At 38.2% G+C, this 21452-nt stretch overlaps 1 protein-coding gene and 1 long non-coding RNA gene across 9 annotated transcripts in view; one reads left to right on the top strand and one right to left on the bottom strand.

Annotated features, from left to right (window-relative positions):
- The window catches only part of CDK14 (cyclin dependent kinase 14), a 722297-nt gene that overhangs the window by 102672 nt on the left and 598173 nt on the right, over positions 1–21452 (bottom strand). The window lies entirely within an intron of this gene.
- On the top strand, positions 430–5366 carry LOC112674966 (uncharacterized). Its single transcript, XR_003145684.3, has 3 exons — positions 430–788; positions 3815–4068; positions 4997–5366. It is a non-coding gene; the product is annotated as an uncharacterized LOC112674966 (long non-coding RNA).

The raw sequence follows: 21452 nt of genomic DNA, 5'->3' as shown, positions 1-21452 counted from the left end.
CACTGAGCAAAGCTGAGGGTCCGGATCCTTTCATTTGGCAGTACACATACTGTCTCTGGCAAAGATGCCAACATGGGGACTGGCCACTGGATTATACAAGTAATTTCTTGAAAATGATTTGTGCAGAAGTCCACCCACCCATAAAGACAGGCTGACCACTGTAACCAGGACTCCCACACTCAGTACTCTTTGTCTATACATGTAAAGCAAAATGCTCATTTAATTACCATCTTATCAAAGCTTTTGACTTAGGGGGAGACTGTGGTCATGAAACTGCTCTGATTTTTCAAAAAGTGACTTACTTTTAGAAAATAGGCTCAAATGTATTCATTTTGCAAAGAGAGGTCAGTAATTTGTCAAACAGCAAGGAGGAATCCCTGACATTGGAATAAACTCTTAGAGACAATAAAGACTAATAGAAGGGAAGGTTCAGGCTTGTGCAGTGAACTTCTCAACCTCAGGGTGATGGGCTGCGCAGTGAAATGAGAGGCAAGATTCTCAGTTACATTATTTTTTTTAAACATTTTATTTATTTATTAGAGACAGAGAGAGAGAGAGAGAGGCAGAGGCACAGGCAGAGGGAGAAGCAGGCTCCATGCAGGGAGTCGGACTTGGGACTCGATCTGGGGTCTCCAGGATCATGCCCTGGGCTGAAGGCGGTGCTAAACCGCTGAACCACCCGGGCTACCCTCTCAGTTACATTATTAATGAAGACATAGATTTGTTTAATGCTGAGACTTCCTTTCAGTGCACTGCTATGAAAAAAAAATGAGATTCCTTTCCTCAAGGTAAGCAGATAACATTTTTATATTAGTTACCATAAATAGGTTATGTTTTGTTGTACGTAGAAAATTGTTCAATTCTCATTCATTTATTCTAGTGAAACTGTTTCATGACACAATCTCATTGTAAGACACCCATTCCCATGGTGGTCAGCTCACTTGATGGTCAAAATGTTATATAATGATAATGCTATACATAGAGAACTCTACAGTTTACACAGAGCTTTCATGTATATTATTTTATTTGACGCAGATAATCAAAGGGTCAAAATGAAGAGTATCTGGATTTGTGGACTCTTAAATCTTATTGTCCATTACATGTCACACCAAAGATTTACTGCTACTAACATATACGCATACATACACACACACACACACACACACACACACACCAGGATGTATGTTGCCAAGTTGGGAAGAGGGTTATTGGGTTATTTTTAAGTTTTCCTTAAGGACACCCTACGTTTTTCTATCTTTTTCTCTTCCTTTAATTCTGAATTCTTTCTGCAGTCTATTCTTTCTATATTCTTGTTAACACCCACATTAAATAAAGACAATAAAGAGAGTCCAGCTTTAACTTGGGTAAGATTAAGAGTCCCCAGAGCTAGTCAGACTAATCTATATTGCTAGGTCTCTCCTGCAGATCTAACCCTCATTCAATACATAGTTGCCGTTACAGTAAATTCTATCTGGTGGAAAAGTACAGAAAGTGCTGGAGAGTCCTCAGCAGGATGTGAATGAATCAAGTTTTTGAAAACACAAGCACTGACACTCAAGAGTAGTATAAACTGCCAAAAAGTGGCCCAGAAAAAGGAAAATATTAAATTCTTACTTTGGATTGCAGAGCTTAGTTAGATAATATTTACCCCAAATTTCCTAGCTTTGACTTTATTTATGACTATTTTCTACCATCCCTGGAAAAACAGATGTCTTTGAATGTTTACATTCACTCTGAAATCAAATAAAGAGTGGTCTAGCTTTTAAAAATCAGTTAACTTATCACATAATTATACTAGCATTTCCCATGTACTATACGAAGCTATAGATTTTAATATTTACATTTTATAAATCCACTGATACAAATGTTATCATAAACTATTCCTGGAGAAAAGCTAATATAAGTGAACTTCCTGTTATATCCTTTTCAACAAAAACTCTTGTGTATTTAAACTTATTTTTACTTAACTACTACATAGATCATGCTTTCATTTAACCTGCTTATAGGAAAGAGAAGGTTAACTAGTTCACCACATTATTTTTGCAGAGATTCCATGTTAATTTCCTCTCCAATTTTTCTCATTGCCTAGTAGCAGTTACTTTTTTAGTTGTAAAGTTTTATTTTTTAATAGCTTATGTAAAACCCATATGCACTCAACTTCTGTCTAAATAATATAATTTCTAAAAATTTCTCTAAGATTTGTTAGAGCTTACCAAATGTTCACATTTTTCTTCTACAGGAATAGTATAAACCTGTCATGGAATAATATTTGTACCTCAGTTACATTTTAGAAAAGAGTCATAGATTTAGGGGGACTAGTGATTATATGATTCTATATTTATGTTCAGTATTTTACTTCAATAACGTGGTTTATAGCATAAGAGGCACAAATACTTTTTAACCCTCTGACTGAAGAACAAGATAGAAAAAGATATATTTTATTTCAGCAAAAGAAATAAGCAAAAAAATACTTTAATAATAACTAACCCTCATAATCGGAAGGATAAAACTTAGAGAATATTTAAAATTCTAAACTCGGGCAGCCCCGGTGGCGCAGCGGTTTGGCACTACCTGCAGCCTGGGGTGTGATCCTGGGGACCCGGGATCGAGTCCCACATCGGGCTCCCTGCATGGAGCCTGCTTCTCCCTCTACCTGTGTCTCTGCCTCTTTCTCTCTGTGTCTATGAATCAATAAATAAAATATTAAAAAAAAAAAAAATTCTAAACTCACAAGTTTAGAATTGTGAATATCCATGAAACCCAAAGGATGTGCATTCAACAGAATTGGCTTTCAACATCCCAGTTATTTTGTTTATTGTTATATCATAAACACTAGACCTTCATAACCACATGACCTCCCCCATATGGAATTCCATTGTTACCTGAAGAACATCAGGCAACTTGTAACCTTTCCAACTTCCAGATATAGATCAGGATAAAATTAATAACCCTCTTCTACTCTATAGGACCACTGTGAAGACTGACCTTTTCTTACCGTAACTTGCTTCAATCGATCATAGGCATCATATTATTTCCCCTATTCCACAAGTTTTCAAAACATCTTTATGAAATCAAGAGTGAAGCAAATTGCTCATGATGTTCTACCCTTGTGATGTTTGATATTTTTGCTGTTTAGACAAATGAAATGCTCATTAGAAATTGCTCATTAGAAATGAGCCAGTTTTCCTGAATTCTAAGTGACTGATTCTAGCACGGTTTCTTCTCAAAAAGACAATTCTCATTTTTATGATAAAAGATTGCATCAGGAGTTTAAATTTAAACCTTCATTTATCAAAAAAAAAAAAAGTCCATATACATTAGACCTTAGCAATGGCTTATGTTTTACATTTCAGATGGATATGTTCTAAATATCTAGCCCAAATTACATGGACAGTATGAAAAACATTTTCACTACAAAAGGCTAGGAAACTGTTTAACTTATTGGTGCGTCTACATTATGGTAAATTTAGTTAATGGAAACTGGTAACTTCAGAGCCTTTCATTCCTCTGAAACCCTATAGAAGTTACAAATCTCATCATCAGAGGCTGGATTTGGAAGCTGATATCTTCTTCACCAGAACGGAACAGTGCGTCTTCTGACTATAAACAGTGCTAAAAATAGCTCCCGAAAGGCATCATTTTGTGTGATATTATTTCACCAAAAGAGAAGAAAAATATATCTTTAATCCTGAACAAAACCTCTTCAAAGTTTATGTTCTCAATAAACCTTTTACTGAGAACTGCAAATATAACTTAGTAATGCAATAAATGCCCTAACAAATATATCAGATTTTTCACTTAATGCTTTTTACAGGCTTAAACCAAATGGAGTAAAAGGAAATCACCTTTTACAGTCCAACTCCTACAGGAAGAATGCCTTGCTGTTACGCTTTTTAAAGAAGGCATGGTGAATTTATATCAACTCTGGCGAATCTTGGGGCATGATAAAAGGAAGAAAAATACCAGCACGGTGAACATTCCACAGAACTCTCTTCACATGTTTATTTCCTTAGCGACTGGACATGATCCAAAATATTGAGAAAAATGTAAAAAGAAAAGAAAATTAAGGTAAAAGATATAGTTTAGCACCCATGCTGATGATATGAAAGAGATGTTCCCCTACTCCTTAAAAAAAAAAAAAGAAAAAGAATTGTCATCTTAGAGATTAAGGATATTAAATGGTTATGATTTGAGAAAATCACCCAAACCAGTGCTCCCATTAAATCAGTACAAAAGAAAAATTGGTTAGGTCAGAGCTCATTATGGGTTGTTGAAGTGTAGTTCAAGGCAAATGAAGAATATACTTTCTGGAGACTCTTATTTCAGCTTCTTTATCTTATGATATTGCATCTGGGATTTGAAAATATATGATTTCATTAGGATGTGAAAAAGAACCGGCCTGTATGCTTATGTCCAAAACAAGAATTGGATTAGGACTGTTGAATAGCTGGGCATCCTCTATAAAGGGCCTGATGATCTTTAGGAAGAAAAGTCAAGATATCTTTCAGTGCTTACTGCTCCTGCAAGGAGCCTCTTATCCTCCCTGTCATAGCGTGTCTTCTAGACTCCACTCTGAATCAACTGTCTCTTGAATGATCTGATCTCCCCTAATTATCACAAAGGATATGACCAGTTAGCAAATGACACTCTTTTTTTAAAAAAGATTCTAATTATTTTTTTAATTAATTAATTTGAGAGAGAGCGAGCATGCGTGCATGGGTGCATGCGAGAGTGAGCGTGGGGAGGAGCAGAGGGAGAGGGAGAAGCAGACTCTGAGCTGAGCAGGAGCCCGACACAGGGCTCGACCCCACAACCCTGAAATATGACCTGAGCTGAAATCAAGAGTTGGATACTCAACCTACTGAGCCACATAGGCACCCACCCTTGTTTTAAGTACTGTGGGAAGGTATACAAAACAGGACAAAAGCATTTATTTATTGAACATTTACCATGTTTTAGAGACTTATCACATTGTCTCCCTATTCTGTATATCCAGCTACAAGATGATCATCACCACATTTCCTTACAGATGAAGAAACTGAGGCTCAGAAAGGAGCAAACACAGCCAAGGTCACACAGCAAGTGAGGGGCAGAGTGTGTTCTATGCCTCAAATGCTGGTGGCCTCTTCTGTATGTCATCCTTCTAAAGGTTTGATTAGTAACTTTTTTTTCTCCTTATAAAAGTAAGACATGGTCACTCAAGAGAATTTAGAAAACCCTGAACCATGTAAAGGAAAATAAAACATCTCATAAGTCTACCATCTGGAAGTTATGAATTTTTATCAGTTAGATATGTTTACTCCTGTGTGTGTAGGTCTGAGCAAATGTATCATTTCTTTGTAATTTTTATCACCTCATATATTTTTTACATGATAAAATTTCCTTTCAAAACCTGAATTTTAAAAGCTCTCTTTAAACTCTTGAAAGTCAAACTCAAGCCCATATTGAGGTCATAATAGCTTTTTGTGTTTCCCCCTAGTGAAGAAAAAAATATATAAGTAACAAATTTGGACACTGTAAATATTTTTTTCCTGTTGATGGTGTATGACCCCCCCCCCCCCGTTAATGGTATATGCTTTTTAATTTTTTTCCTTTTTTTTTACACATGGGGTATTTACTTTTCACTCACTAAATATTGTAGTTAGTTTTACCAAATCTCCACATGCAAAAACATGGTTGTAGGCATTTTATATCAGGCCAAGTCCTGGTGATCCACTCAGCTTTGCAACTCACACTGGGGTAGCTAGGATGAAAAAAACATGTTTTTTCCACACAGCTCTCTTTTTACTGTATTTATATACACAAAGTTTGCTGCACCAAGAACTTCCACTAAGAGGAGAAAATAAGGGGTGGGTGCCTGGGTGTCTCAGTCGGTTAAACATCTGCCTTCAGCTTGGGTCATGATTCTGGGGTCCTGGGATAGAGTCCCACATCAAGCTCCCTGCTCCATGGGGAGCCTGCTTCTCCCTCTCCCTCTGCCTCTGCCTACCACTCCCCCTGCTTGTGTGCTCTTTCTCTCTGCCAAGTGAATAAATATAAATCTTAAAAAAAAAAAAAAAGAGGAAAAAATAAGCCTTCAAAGATAGGGAAAAATTGTTGGTATTTCTTCATAGGCACATAGGTACAGCTGTAGTAGAAGTTAGATGGGAATTTGAAAGTATTCTTCTCTTAAAACTTGTTATCACACAGCTTCTGAGGTTCAGGAATCCTGGGGCAGCTTAACTGGATAGTTCTGGCTCACAGTCTCTCACAAGGCAGCAGTCAAGTAGATGTCCAGAGCTACAGTCATTTGAAGCTTGACTGGGCTTGGTGAATCCACTCCTGGGATGTCTCACTCACATGGCTGCTGGCAGGCATTAGCTCTTTACCATGTGGGCCTCTCCATAGGGCTATTCATGTGACTTGGCAGCTGGCTTCTGCACAGCCAGTGATTACACAGACAGAGAGGGAGTCAGAGCTAAGGAAGGGACTGTGCAGTCTTTTATAACGTAACTTCAGAACTAACATGCCATCATTTCTGCCCCATGCTATTTCTTGATCACCAAGACCAATCCAAGTACAACGTGGGAAGGACTCCCCAAGGGTGTAAAGACCAAAAGACAGGGATCACTGGGGGCCTCTGGAGGCTACTGAACCATGCTGATTATAGAAGGTATCTGGGTTTTTAAAAATTGTGGTAAAATATATATAAAATATAAATAAGCTATATATATAAAATATATATAAGCTAAAATTTGCCATTTTAAGCCTTTTTCAGTTTACGATTCAGTAGCATTAATTACATTCACAATATTGTCCAACCACTACTAATATCTATTTCAAAACCCTTTCATCATCCCAAACAGAAACTCTATACTAATTAAGCAACATCTTTTTCTTATTAAAAAACTGTGACAGTGATATTAAAGACAATTTTCAGAAAGTAAAAAAAGAATCACCCCAAATTCTACCACCCTAACACAACTGTTTTCATCTTGTATATTACATTTCAGTTACAGTTCACAGATGTAATTTTATATTTAATATGTTAATGTGCATATAATTTTTTATTCTGCTTTTTTCTTTCAGAAAACACACGAAGCATTCTTTATATTTTCAGTCTTCATAACGCCATCCTAACATTGTTGTATAATATTCCACTTGGGTCCTGAATCATGATTTATCAAACCTTTCCCCATTTCCTTAATCTTGGTTAGAGTGATAACAAGTCTTTTTAAAAAATATACTATGCAGTAATGAAAATATTTTGGCAGCTAGGACTTTACCTTGTTGATTTATTTCTTTGGCATAAACACCAAAGAGTCAAATTGTTAGGTCAAAAACATAATTCCCCAAGCTTCCTATTGGAAGTAAAATCCCAACTGCAGTCCATGAGGCAGAGGCCTCTGCCTCAGTCTCCAATCACCTCTTCTCCACTCAATATACTCTTACACTGAGTTCTTCCACTTCATCCTCATCACATATTTTGTGAGTTCCTACTATGCGACAAGCTCAGTTGTAAGTGCAAAGGATACAGAAGTAAACAAAACAGGCAAAACCCCAGTCTTCATATGGCTTATAGGCTGCCAAACACTATTCTTTTTTTTAAGATTTATAGATATATATATATATATATTTTTTTTTAAGATTTTATTTATTCATGAGAGACACAAAGAGAGAGGCAGATATAGGCAGAAGGAGAAGCAGGCTCCATGCAGGAAGCCCAATGTGGGACTCAATCCTGGGACTCCAGGATCATGTCCTGGGCCAAAGGGAGGCGCTAAACCACTGAGCCACCCAGACGGCCCAAGATTTATATATTTATTTAAGAGAGAAAGCAGGAGAGTGTGTGGTGGGAGGGACAGAGGGAAAGGGAGGGAGAAAACCCAGGCAGACTCCTTGTTCAGCACAGAGCCCTATATGGGGCTCAATCTCACAACACTGAGGTCATGACCTGAGCCGTAATTAAGAGATGCTCACTCAATTGACTGTGCCACCCAGGAGCCTCAATGCTATTCCTTCTCTTCTCCTTCTCCTTCTTTCTCCTTCTCCCTCTCCTTCTTCTCCTTCTTCTCCTCCTCCTCCTTCTTTCCTCCTCCTCCTCCTTCTTCTTCTCCTCCTCCTCCTCCCTCTTCTTCTTCTTTCTTCTCCTTCTTTTACCACATTGCCCTGTTTTATTGTTTTCATTTCTTATCACTCTCTGCAATTGCTTTATTGTATTTGTCTGTTGGTAACCTAGAAGGTAAGTTCTATGGGAATAGCAACCTCGTTTGTGCATTCCCAACCAGGCTAAATAAAATTTCTGGAAGGTGTCATGAATAATATCTTTAGAGCTTTCAACACATTTCCATTAAGTTTTCCACATTGTTTACCAGTTTACAGTGCCTTCAGCAGTAGATAAATGAGCCTATTTCTCTATAACCTTAGCAGCACTGGTGTTTTGGAAGAAGTTATGCACCTGGGGGAATGGGAGCTAATGAAGGTTGTTCGATGGAAGCATAGGAACCACTGAAACATTATTTATCTTGATTACTAAGTCTTTTTCTGGTGCCACCCTAAATCCTGAACCCAAGGTCTCTGCCCTCCTTCCTCACCCTAGTCTCAGCTCTGCTGTGTATAATACAGCAAATAAGGGATATATTTCCAGATCTGCCCTTGAGGCCACATTATAATTGAAGACAGGGAAATAAGCTTCCTAAAATAAGCTTAAATGTTCTTATCAAAAAGCTATGGAAAACTTTTTTTGAGAGTTATTTTTAGGTTTAAATGAGATAAGTAGGACAAAGCTTTTGGCAGCCATGAACACATGCAACTGATGGCATTTAATACTAAACATTCCCGCTACTTCTCCACTGCTTCCATACATGTACAAAATTAAACTGACTTTACTAAATGCAGTAAAAGGAGTCTTTTAAGACTACAATATTCTTTTCCAAATCACACTATATCCCTGAAAATCCTTTGGTTAAAAAACACCTCACTGGGAGATGTACAACTACTGGGAAAAATAAAAGCTTCAAGGTCATGAGTAAACTTATATGAAAAAAGAAATCTCATTTTTAATTTATTTTTAATTTTTTAAAAAAGATTTATTTATTCTAGAGAGTGTACAGGGCACAATGGGGGGAGGGGCAGGGGGAGAGGATCTAAAGCAGACTTCCTGCTGAGCTAGTAGCCTTACATAGGGTTCAATCTCACAACCCTGAGATCATGACCTGAGCCAAAATTAAGAGTCAGATGCTTAACCTACTGAGCCATCCAGGTGTTCCAAAATCTCATTTTTTAAAATGCTCATCAAATAAAACAATGACAGAATATCTTAAGTAAAAATATTTTCAATATCATTTTACCTATCTAAAGATAGATATGCTTTGGGAACTGTTTCTTAATTTTAAGATTTGCAAATGTGTTTTGTTGTGTTACACACCAAGCTATACTCCCCTCTTTGTCAACCTCCCTTTTACTCTTTGTCCTCTTTATAACTGTCTAATATCTTCCTCATTTTGTGACCTACCAAGACTGTTCCTGTTTCCCTGGCCTGTTTTATATGTCTTGCTTTTCAGGCATTTGGGTGCTGACCTCAAATCCACATTTATCAAGACAACAGTAAACTGCATGTCTTCTACCTTGGCCATCCTCATTCTTCTTTTTCTCTTCCCAATCCTCTGTTCAAATGGTTCCCAAGTAGAAGGACTCACAGACATCTGAACCAGGGCCCTCAGAACTATAGAATATCAAGCTGTCATCTACTAGAATTCTGACTTACCACAACATGTGTTTGGAGAGGGATTTCTGTAATTTCCAACATGGCCTGGGCTGGTGCTAAAGTTAGCAAGGAGAAAACATGTTTTGTTGTTGTGTCTGATTTGGTTTTGTAGTTCAAGTCTTGGAAAATAATTCATTCTACTCTGTGATGTAATGTATACTACAAATATAAGAACCCATCAAAGGAGAGATCTTTAAATGTTGAGAGTATTTCATATATTTCTACCAAAGACTATTTCTTCCTATATTTCATATATTTCTATCAAAAGACATTATTTCTCCCTGTACTAGAATGTGTAATTTAAGCTTTAGCAACAAATCTGTAGGGTGCATTTCAACTCAGGAAGAGTTAGGAACCGGTACTTTACATTCTTTTCTTAGTTCTAAGCCCTTGCCTTTGACTTTTCACTTTTTCTCTCTCTACCTACATGAATCTGTGTGTGATTACTATTATCAAATAGCCTAAAGTGCTTCAGGAATTTACAAATGGCTATTCCCAACGCAGAAACAATTGCTATGTTATAGAGACTTCTGTCTAATGATGTCTCTGCAGATAACACACATACCCATTAACAGAAAGCCTACCACTCTTAGAATGGCAGGGAACTGGCTTCGTGCTTGAGATCCCAGTCCTAAAGCCCATTAGCATCAACAAGAATGTCATGATCCCACCCTATTTTGTTTTGTTGTGCCTTGAGGTGTGGGGATGCCTAGGCTTTTCCAAGAGGCTGGTTTCTTAAAGAAAAATGTGGCTACCAACCAGCCCTGCTTTTGTCTCTCATTGTGTAGAGGAGATTATGGAGCTGGGGGCATGGGTGCTATAAAGGATGGTTTGATGATGAGCACAGAATAGGGTGAGGCTGTCTTTACTGAAATGAGCACAACCTTTGAGTTGCACATTCCTTTATTCCTGCCTTTAACTCCACATTTGGCTCTTCACAGAAAATGATCTATAACAGAAGGGCTATCATTCCATATCCATGGCTTAAAGAAACCTCAAACTGGCATAATTGCTAGAGCTATTTATCTGTTTGAGTACTAATTCTATCTCTACAGCTGAAATAAAAGAAAGATAAATGAATAAAGTTAAAAAGCTACACATTTATTATCCTCTAGGTCCAACTACTTATAATTGTCAGGGATACATAAGTAAGGGCATTTTCAGGCAGAAGCTAGTGCTATGATATAAACTATTAAAAATTCTGCTTATGTCTTAAAACCAACAATAACAGCATAAAAGTAGAAAACTGAAGATATGTGCTTCCAGATCATTATAAAAATACAGGAGCATTTCAAAAAATTATTACTTTGGCACTTCCAGAAAAATTTTCAAAAGAGTACTGAGGTCACCTTAGAATGGATGGAACAAAGCACAGGTATATTTTTAGTCAATGCAGAGAGAGTGTAAGTGGGGGCGCACTTCAAATTAAGGAATAAGCTTGTTTACAGCTTGACACATTTTAGCACATTCTTAAATTTTATTTCTACATTAAGGAAAAACTAGATACAGAGAGGTGACAGGCTGAGATGATGACATCCTAGATGCCCATAGAATCAGGGCTGCTGATATGGCAGGCTTTGAAACTCCATTCTGAATACCCAAGAGAGATATGTTCAATATTCAACAAAATCGAAGAATCGGAAAATTGGAAATCCCTCAGATGTTCTGAGAGAGAGAAAATCCTGGGGCAGAGTCAGAGGATTTGGATTTAAGCCTACAGCTATATGAGAAAGAATAAGCAAGAGAATAAAAGCCTGAGCAGTAGATTTTTAGCTACAAAATCTAATCCACCTTACAATATATTCTCGTAAAACAATTATTATGAACTGACCTGAATTCATGCTCTCTTCTGCACTATCCAATTTGGTAGCCACAAACCACATGTGACTACTTAAATTTAAATAAGATAAAAAATTCAGTTCCTCAATTGCACTAACCACATTTTAGTTAATGAACAACTACATATGGCCAGCAGCTACCACACTAGACAGAGTAGATATAGAATATCTCCGTCAATGCATAAAGATCTACTGCACACACACACACACACACACACACACACACACACACAAATCTACTGCACAGTGCTGCTCTATGTCCTTTCAAGGTCTGCCACAGCTTCTAGAAATTTCTAAAATTAAGAAAATAATTCTGTAGTTTATACAATGGAAGGATTTGGTTCTTTAGATGAGAAGTAGAAATTGGGTTGAGAATAGCAGTGAATGTAACTATGGAGAAGAGGGCTGGCTCAGTGAATACTCCAAAAATGTGCTCGCCATTAAGAAAAGGAACCTAAAGTCATGGTGGATGGAAGATGTCCCCATGGAACTCTCACTTCCTTGGGGGAATTAAGAGACACATCAGAATTCATTCAGGTATAAATAATAGTGAAAGGGAATATAAGGAAAAGGAGAAGAAATGTGTGGGAAATATCAGAAAGGGAGACAGAACATAAAGACTCCTAACTCTGGGAAACGAACTAGGCACGGTGGTGGAAGGGGAGGAGGGAGGGGTGGGGGTGAGTGGGTGACGGGCACTGAGGGGGACACTTGACGGGATGAGCACTGGGTGTTATTCTGTATGTTGGTAAATTGAACACCAATAAAAATTATTTTATTAAAAAAAAATACCTTCTCAAAAAAAAAAAAAAAAAGAATTCATTCAGGGATCACAACCTGAAAGTAAAGATGAGAGGTAGCAGAATTCTGGAACAGAGTAAAGCCTAATTTGATTACCAAATGAAATCACAACTGTTGGTATAATTCAATTCAAATTCGAAACTTGTCAAGAGTGACAAGAAATGAGAGACAAATGGAAAAATCTCATTTGTGTTTATTTTTGTAAACAAAATGATGTGTTTCACTCTACTCAGAGGCAAAGGCATGGAATCTAGTGTAATCCTTAAGTAGCCTGCAAGGTAGCTGAGCCAATAACACTTGCCATATAAGTAGATACCTAAACCAGCAGATAATCAAAGCATGGGGAAGCTCTGACTTCTCTACTGGAGATATCTTACTTGTTTTTGTTAGAGGAAAAAAAAATCAGTTGCTTAATCTCACTATTTTTTTTTCTCAGAACATGCTGCCCTCTACAGGCCACATGGATATACAGTTCAGTTATATCCAAATTAATAGGATCAGTAGCAAAGGTATGATGAAAAAGGGGAAGTAGTTGGTTATATCTGTTGTCTGAAAGGCTTTAGGATCAAGCTGAGAAACAATCAACACTTATAAGCCTCTAATAAATTATATCTCGTCACCTGACACAAATATGAGAAATCATAAATAGTACTGTAATCCTATCATGGCATTTTCCTGGAGAAGCTTAAAAGTATGTTGACAGTCATTTTTCCTTTGTTTTAATTATGGAGGAGAGGGTGTGGAGAAAAGTGGAAGAAAAATGGTTGATGTGGTTTGACAGTTTTCACTAACATTTCCAGAATATACCAGTTTTGATCTAAAACTCAATATATTAAGACTAGGCTCTGAGTTGGGAAATAAAAGCCAACAAATTTAAAGGAATATACATGATTTTATTCCTGCTAAGAGTTTAATCTTTTAAACCTTGGCTGCACTGAAGTGGTCGAAATCTGGCCTAAGAAATGAGAACTACCCTTCATCTTGACTTCAAATCAATTTTTCCCTAAACAGTCATGCCATAAACACACACACACACACACACACACACACACACACAGCTGGTATATTTATTGGTTTAGTCACTAAAGGATTTAGCTGGACAAACATCACAAAGATGATGACTGATTTAATTGAATTTATGATCAAATGTTTTCCATTGCAGGAAGAGTGGGAAATCACTTATGGGGAGATTTGAATAATTTAAGGGAAGTTCTCTATTTGGCATTACGTTTGTATATCAAATCTTGAGGGATTAAATACAGCTGAGGCCTAGCAGAGAAATCACATGCAGATACACAAGACACACTATGTAACAATCCAACAAGGGCCAGAATATTAATCCCTTGGTGTTGATATTTCTACTTACTTAAAACTTGTTGATAGTCTGAGTATGGATATCCACACACATATATACTATGAGACTTCAACTATAAATCGCCACTAGATTCTTTCAAGATCCCCAAAATGTCCAAATGATCTAAACATGCTCTTTTAGGTAAAACAGAAGATAATTGATTTGGGGGTTGTATGCGTGTCTGTTTATGGCAGTTTAAGGTATCTTTATTTTTGTTAAAGACATAATGAAATCTATTGTTAAAGGCAATCTCATGGTGTATATAACAAGGTAACATGGGATTTGTGCTTTAGAGTATGGACTTGGCCCAATATCTGAAAGAAAAAGGCCAACTTACCTTTGGAGTTTCATAACTATTTGCTCCCCAATGATGACAGAGGTAGCAAACTGAGGCCATGCTCCTAGCCTTCATTGTGTTTCTAGGGATAAGTCATTCACCTGCCCCACTTAAAAGCCCCCAAACAGCAAGAATAACAACTTTTGGTCTCACCTCTGGATCAAGTGGACACCTAGGCCTAGCACACCTGGTTGAGTCTCACCCATCAGTCCGTGTGTGAAAAGCATAACAGAAAAGGTATAATAGATGCTTTGAACGTGATAACAGTGTCTATGGGTTTCTTTCAATCTAATTAGGAAAACTGTCTAGTAGATGTGTTTCAAGACTTAGGATAAATCAGTTTTACATTCATTATGTACAATGCTATTTGTTAACATATCACTCTTAGGAAGGAACTGCTGGGAGTGAGGTAACCTTATTTCTACATGAGAAGTATTTTTAAAAAATGATTTGGTGACCAAGCAGTTCAGCATGTGCTTCTAGAAAGGTAAAAGAAATAGTTCAGAAAAAGTCTGGGGACCCTGTATAGCAGTGGGATTCATGTTCAAGGACCATTGCTTATTTGGAACTGAATGAAATGCTGATTGGCAGGGGAGGACAGGGTGTGCTAAAAAACAAGAGGTTGGTAAGCTAATGTTGGCTGATGGTACCCCATCATTTACACCTATACTTTATTCAATCCTCACAATAATCCTGCCAAAGGAGTTAAAGACTGAGAAACGGGGGCTCAGATTGATTTGTGAGCTTCCTGAACATTACACCATTGAGTAGCAGATCTAGGATTGGAACTTGGCCCCTATGATACCAAATTATGCTGACTTCATGCATTTTCTTGCCATGTGTGCCAATTATGTGCCTTTGCAAGCCTTCCTTTTTCATTTCTATTCTTTCTTGGTTCACATCAACAGCATTTGTTGACTGTGTATTCTTACAAAGTCAGGAGGACCACCATCTACACAGCAGGTATCAGATGCACACATCAACATAGTCTATTAACTATATCTTCACATAAGTGGAAGCTGCACTCAGTTTTACAGAAAGTCTCTCCAATATAACGAGGGGGACCCTTGTCCAATCCCAATTTTCTTGACGATTAACCAAAGAAAATTGTGGAGTGGGTGATAGGGGATACAAAAGATGACATTGTTAAAATCATCTCTTTCTCCATTAACTTCTTATGTTCATCTTAATTAATTAATTAATTAATTACTTTATTTATTTATTTTTTGTTCATCTTAATTTAGTTCACAAAATTCACATTTTCTTAATCAAAATAAAATGCTAAAGATAAGTGTTGAGTTTTTCTTTTTCATAACCAGTTTTTTAAGACATAAAGAACAGTAAAAACTGAATTTCTGTTTATTTTTTACTTCTTAAAATGTGGTAATTTTCAATGTTCTGAAGCTGAATAATTAACATATGTACCCACAGGGGTCCATAGGAGGCTTATTTAGAAAAATGGAGCCCTCTCAATAGCATCTCATATGTAGCAAAGAGGAAGCTGAGCCTTTATGATATTTTCTGAGTAGAGTTAGGGTAGATCAAGGGGGCCGGGAACAACAGCAGAGAGGTGAATTCTTGAGGGAGTTCAAAAAGGGGAGAGAGCTGTGTGTCTAACCCCTAGCAGTTCCCAACAGAAAAGAGAGAGCGAGAACGCAAGAAGGAGAAAGGAATAGAGAGGCTTGCAACAGGCAGTGCCCCTCAGGAGGGAACAGCATGGCTTCTCAAGGGGAGGAGGAGGGAAGGGATGATGTCTGCTTGATGTTCTTTGATACTTCCACTAGTCCCTCTGCAGATTTATTACACTTACTTGGTTCTCTAGAGCTATTATCTTCCCAGTGTTTACAAATAAAAGATAGAGGTGAGAAGCAAAAATATAAAGGAAGATCTCTGGACACGTGAACACAAAATGCCAAGAACTTGAATGCACAGTTTCCAAAGCATCAGATATCCACACTTGTACCATGCTGGTGGGCACTCAGAAATAAATGAATAGCTTACATGTTGATCTACAGATGAGCTGCCGAGTGTGGTAGTTATGTATGGCTTTTCACATTTAAATTAATCAAGTTTAAATTGGGGCACTTGGGTGGCTCAGTGGTTGAGCATCTGCCTTTGGCTCAGGTCGTGATCCTGGGGTCCTAGGATGGAGTCCCGTGTCAGGCTCCCTGCAGGGAGCCTGTTTCTATCTCTATATCTCTACCTCTCTCTCTCTCTCTCTGTCTCTCATGAATAAATAAATAAAATCTTTAAAAAATAATAAAAAAATAAATTAAGTTTAAATAAACTTTAAAATTTAGTTCCTAAGTCACATTAGCTGTATGTCAGGTGCTCAAGGGGGCTAGTGGCTGCTGGATGGGGCAGTGCAGATATAAAAGGTTTTCATCAATGAAGAAGGTTCTGTTGGACAGCACTGATCTAGAGGGGACAGAAATCCTAGGTCAAAGTTTTCGTTATCTCAGAGGCTATTAACTTTCTTGGGAACAATGTCTTTTTTTTTCCTCTACGCAGGAGATGGATAATTATTTCTTCCTTATACAAATTTTGAGGATACCAGTGGGAACCAGGCAACATGCAACTGCCAGAGTCAGAGGCCAGAGCTTGTCACCAGATGGATCAGAGATCAGATGAAACAGCCTGTGGCTGACCTGGTGAGGGCTGGGATTGCTCTCTCCACTCTCTCCTGCCTTACCCCAGGACTCACTGCTGAATAGGAAGCCCCAGTACCCACGTGTGGAAAGCAGAATGGCCCCACTCATTAAGCCTTGGAGCCTGTGAATGTGTTACTTTCCATGGCAAAAGGGACTCTGCAGACATAATTAAGGTTGCAGACCATAAAGTAGAGAGATTAACCTGGATTATGCAGGTAGGCCATTAGAAGCAGGGAGCTTTCTCCCACTGGAGGCAGAAGAGATGTGGCAAGAGGGGAAGTGAGAGAACTACGAGGCAGTAAGAAAGACTCCCTGCACTAATGCTGGTTTGAAGAAGGCGGCGGCAGTGTGATGAGGAAACAGGTGGCCTTTGGTTGCTGGGTTGAGACTCCTTGCTGACAACCAGTAAAGAAAAGGGGGCTCAGCCCCACGACCACAGGGGACTGAATTTTGCCAACAGTCTAAATGAGTCTGAGAACAGATTTTCCTCAGAGACTCCAGAAAGGGCACAGGCCAACGAATACTTGATTTCGGCCTTATGAGACCCAGAGCAAAGAAACCAGCTGAGCCCATCTAGACTCCAGCTCGACAGAACTGTGAGACAATACTGCTGTGGCATTTCACACCAATACATTTGTGCTGATTTGTGATGGCAGCCACAGAACACAAACACATACCGTTTTATATTTGGAGAAGCAGAAGAACTTCTTCAGGTCGTATCCACTTCGAGACTGTTTTGGGAACCGGTTTGAGAAAGCCTGATTCTATCTGTCGTACAGCTTTCACAGAATCAAGCAGCCCAGCTGCTCCTGGAAGCTCTGTGCCACTTCAGAAGCATGGCTGGATTTTATTCCTTAATGAGCTGATGGCAGAAGGAAGGTATTAGGTGAACCATAAGTGTGTACTTTGGGATGAGGAATCCAACACATAATCGAAAAGGATGAAAAGCCATGGCCGTTGCCAGCTCCCAAGCCTGGCACATACTGCCAATTAGTAAGAGAGAAGATGGATAATTTCTGTCTATCAGAAGGGAAACAACAACAACAACAAAAAACTCGTGCTCAACGGATAACAAACAGCATGGGGTTTGCCCCTGGCCATCACCAGTGGTTATTAATAATAGCAAATTCTTTGCTACCACAAGAAAGGTATGGATAAGAAAGCTGGCAGTGTCACAAAATGACAGAGGATAATTTCCTGGGGGCGGTGGGAGCTATGTGGAATAGGGTACAAATCTCACTAGCAGGGCCTGGATGGGTGGCCTATAGGCCTGTCTTCTCTGGCACTTAGACTGTCACAAACTAGCCTATATCCCCATGGTGCATTACCCAGCAGTGGCACAAAGGAGTCCTGAGTTGATGTGTGCGATCAGCCTGCTGCAAACACTTTCCCCAGGATAGGAGTTAGGTTTCTACTCCATCCCAGCTCTTCTGCTGCCAAAAACCTAGACCGGGAATAAAAGACATCATTTCCCAGAAAAGATCTCTCCAACCAGGGTTGTAGTGAGAACGAAACAAAACCAGATACTGATCCACTTGAAATATTAGGGTTTTAAGATCTCCTAAGATTCACTTTGGGGGCATACATTCCTGAATTATAGTTTTCAATAGCATTGATTATTTGACCTCACTGAGCATGTTTCTTTAAGCTATAAAATAGAGATGACAGTACATGTTCTGACTACTTCCCAAGATTGTTTTAAAAACATGAGGATGTGAAAGCAAATTCTACATTGCAAAAGGCTGCCCAAGTGTTAATCACTATGGCTACCGCATCACAAGCACTGAATACAGGGCAAGGAGAGTATGTGAAATCTTTGATGAGGTATGTTTCATATGTTATCAAATCTACACTATTGCTACTATTAGTAGCCAGGTGTGGGCCTCCAGCAAATTTGCCAACTTTCCTTTTTTTTTTTTTTTAAAGATTTTATTTATTTATTCATGAGAGAGAGAGAGAGAGAGAAGCAGAGTCAGAGGGAGAAGCAGGCTCCTTGTGGGGAACCTGATATAGGACTTGATCCCAGGACCCCAAGATTACAACTTGAGCCAAACAAAGGCAGACACTCAACCACTGAGCCACCTAGGCATCCCAGCCCACTTTCCCTTGACCAGCTTTGCTGTGTCCTCCTGGCACCTTCCTCAACCCATATCTTTGGACAGCCTTGACACTGTCTTCCTTGACTCTCTCTAGGACTACCATCAGAGCCTGGACCTCCTCTTTCTCTTTTGAAAAATCCAGTCTACAATTTTCTGGAAGAACTGTAAGGGGTTTAACCGATCGAGTAAACCTCACACCAACATTATGCTTTCAGTACCTGAACTAGCGATTCATTCCTGTGAAAATGAATGTTCCCAGAGATTTCTCTAAACTGCAGCTTTAGAGTGTCCAAACAACACCATGTGTGGGTGTCTGAGATCAGGACAAAGACCTGCTTGGATCTGACTATCCAAGAGTGTCACAAGGAATCACACCCCATGTAGTCTCCTGTTGCTGGGCTCACATCCAGAAGCTGGATAGTGGAAGCCGGCAGCTCCAGCTCATCCTGGAGTAAAGAGAATGAAATTCCAGAATGTCTGCTTTAGAGCTTGTTATCCCCAGTAAACCCAAGCCTAAAAAAGTGCATTGATGATGGACAGAATAATTTCTTTGAAAACACTGTGAGAAGAAATCTCCAGGCACTAAATAAATTAAAACTGTTACTTTGAAGTAAATAGAATTATAACAAAAATGATCAACAATGAAAAAAAAAAATGTGGCAGTGGAGGAGTTAAGGCTCTGGCTCAGCTCAATGGCACCGCCTAGTGCCAACAGCTGCTCTTAGGCTCCTCTCACATTTCTCAATGTACAGAAAGTGAAAGCTCTAACTTACTTTGCAACATATTATTTTAGAAACTTTGAGATCATCTTAGAACAATAAGGCAGAGTAGAAAACGGGACCTTTCAGTTTCTTTGAGAAGGCATTGATTTAAATCTTACTGGAATACAATCAGGTAGGACAACAAGGAAAATAGGGCATTGGCAGCATAAATATACAGAGTGACATTATACTATTGCCTTAAAAATTATTTTAAATACATTATGTTTTATGCACATGTACCACAACTATCTATCTAGCAAGTCTTATTTATTTATTTATTTATTTATTTATTTATTTATTTATTTAAAGATTTTATTTAATTTATTCATGAGAGACACAAAGAGAGAGAGGCAGAGACACAGACAGAGGGAGAAGTAGGCTCCGTTCAGGGAGTCCAATGTGGGACTCGATCCCAGGACCCCAGGATCATGCCCTGAGCCAAAGGCAGATGCTCGTCCCTAGTAAGCCAACTTTAAAATATGTTCTGAAAGTGAACCATTGAATCTGAGAAAGCATTCAAGGAAAATGAAAGAATACAAAGTTAGAAAACACTTTTGAATCTTTTAAATTAGGGTTTGTGACTTGCTGGTTCGTTCAAATATATGCAGGTAAATGTCTTCTCTATTCTTGCATTTTCATTAAAGCAGCTTCATTACAATGTCTCTGTATTTGCTACATATTTTCAAAGAAGCAATGTTCTCAATTCTTAGAAGAAATTCAGTTGGACTTACCTAACAAGAAGGATTATAAACCGAACCAGAGCATGTGGACGAAGCAAGCAGGACAAGGCTGGCCTACGCCTTATTCAAGTCTGAGGACATGTATTGCTTTATCAGCCATGAGTTGTTTTCCAAATCTGTCTTCTGTGACTTTGTGGTTTATCTCCTTGGTTCTCTTTTTGCTCCTTTCAAACCCCCAAAATTATTCGGCTCTTAAAAAGTTCCAAAACAAGCAAATGTGTTCCTGGAATCCTACCCTTAACATTGCTGGAGAGCATATACCAAGGCTGATTCTCCAGCCAAAATAATAAAAGATCTTTTAAGTGGCTGAAATTCTTGGTTGATTGCATATACATGCCAATGTCAGACAACTATAAATAGGGGGATTTGGAAGAAAAATAGGGAGAGTCTTTATAACTCCAATGAAATAAAACGGAATGTTTTGAAGGCGGTCAGAAAACAGTACATGTATTTATAAAATTAAGATTTGTCTCCCTTTAATCCAAAATCCCCTTTAAGCAGGAAGAGCCCACACAAATCATGCATGTCCAGTATGAAGGAGCAAAAGGACTTTCTTTTCTTTATTAATATATATTTATTATTCTCAATCATATAATTAAGATTTCTTCTTTACGCTATCCTTTTGAGTTTAGGTATCTACTGGATCATTTGATATTTGTTTCCCATCACTGCTTTGTTTCCCCAGAATATTAAAAAAATCATTCAAAGGATAAAATTATGGTTACTGGTATAAATGAAGTCAAGAGGGAATTGTATTGGTGTTACCTATGGCAGACTTGGTCCCCAAATAAACTGGGTCACTTGTTACAGCTGTTCAAAGAGACTTGAGTATTCATTTCTCAAGAAACTCTGACTCCTTTAGGTAGGTTAACATATCAACTAGCTTTAATAGCTGAGTTTTTAAAGATATTGCTACTTAATTTGGAACAGTGACTTACTTTTTATTAACCTACCCATCTTATATTAATCTATTGAAACTGAATTCAAATTAGTTCTTGCAAATTAGTTCACTTTATTTTGAACCTATTACTGCTGTTACCAATTGCTCCATGTTTGTAATTGTGCTTGTAGACAAATTAGTTAGCAGGGATGGAGAAAGCTGGCACTTGCTTAATAGACTTTAAAT

The sequence above is a fragment of the Canis lupus genome, chromosome 14 (genome assembly GCF_003254725.2).
Source record: "Canis lupus dingo isolate Sandy chromosome 14, ASM325472v2, whole genome shotgun sequence".
Lineage (NCBI taxonomy): Eukaryota > Metazoa > Chordata > Mammalia > Carnivora > Canidae > Canis > Canis lupus.
The sequence above is the reverse complement of the archived record's forward strand: the minus strand, read 5'-3'. Positions and strand labels throughout refer to the sequence as shown.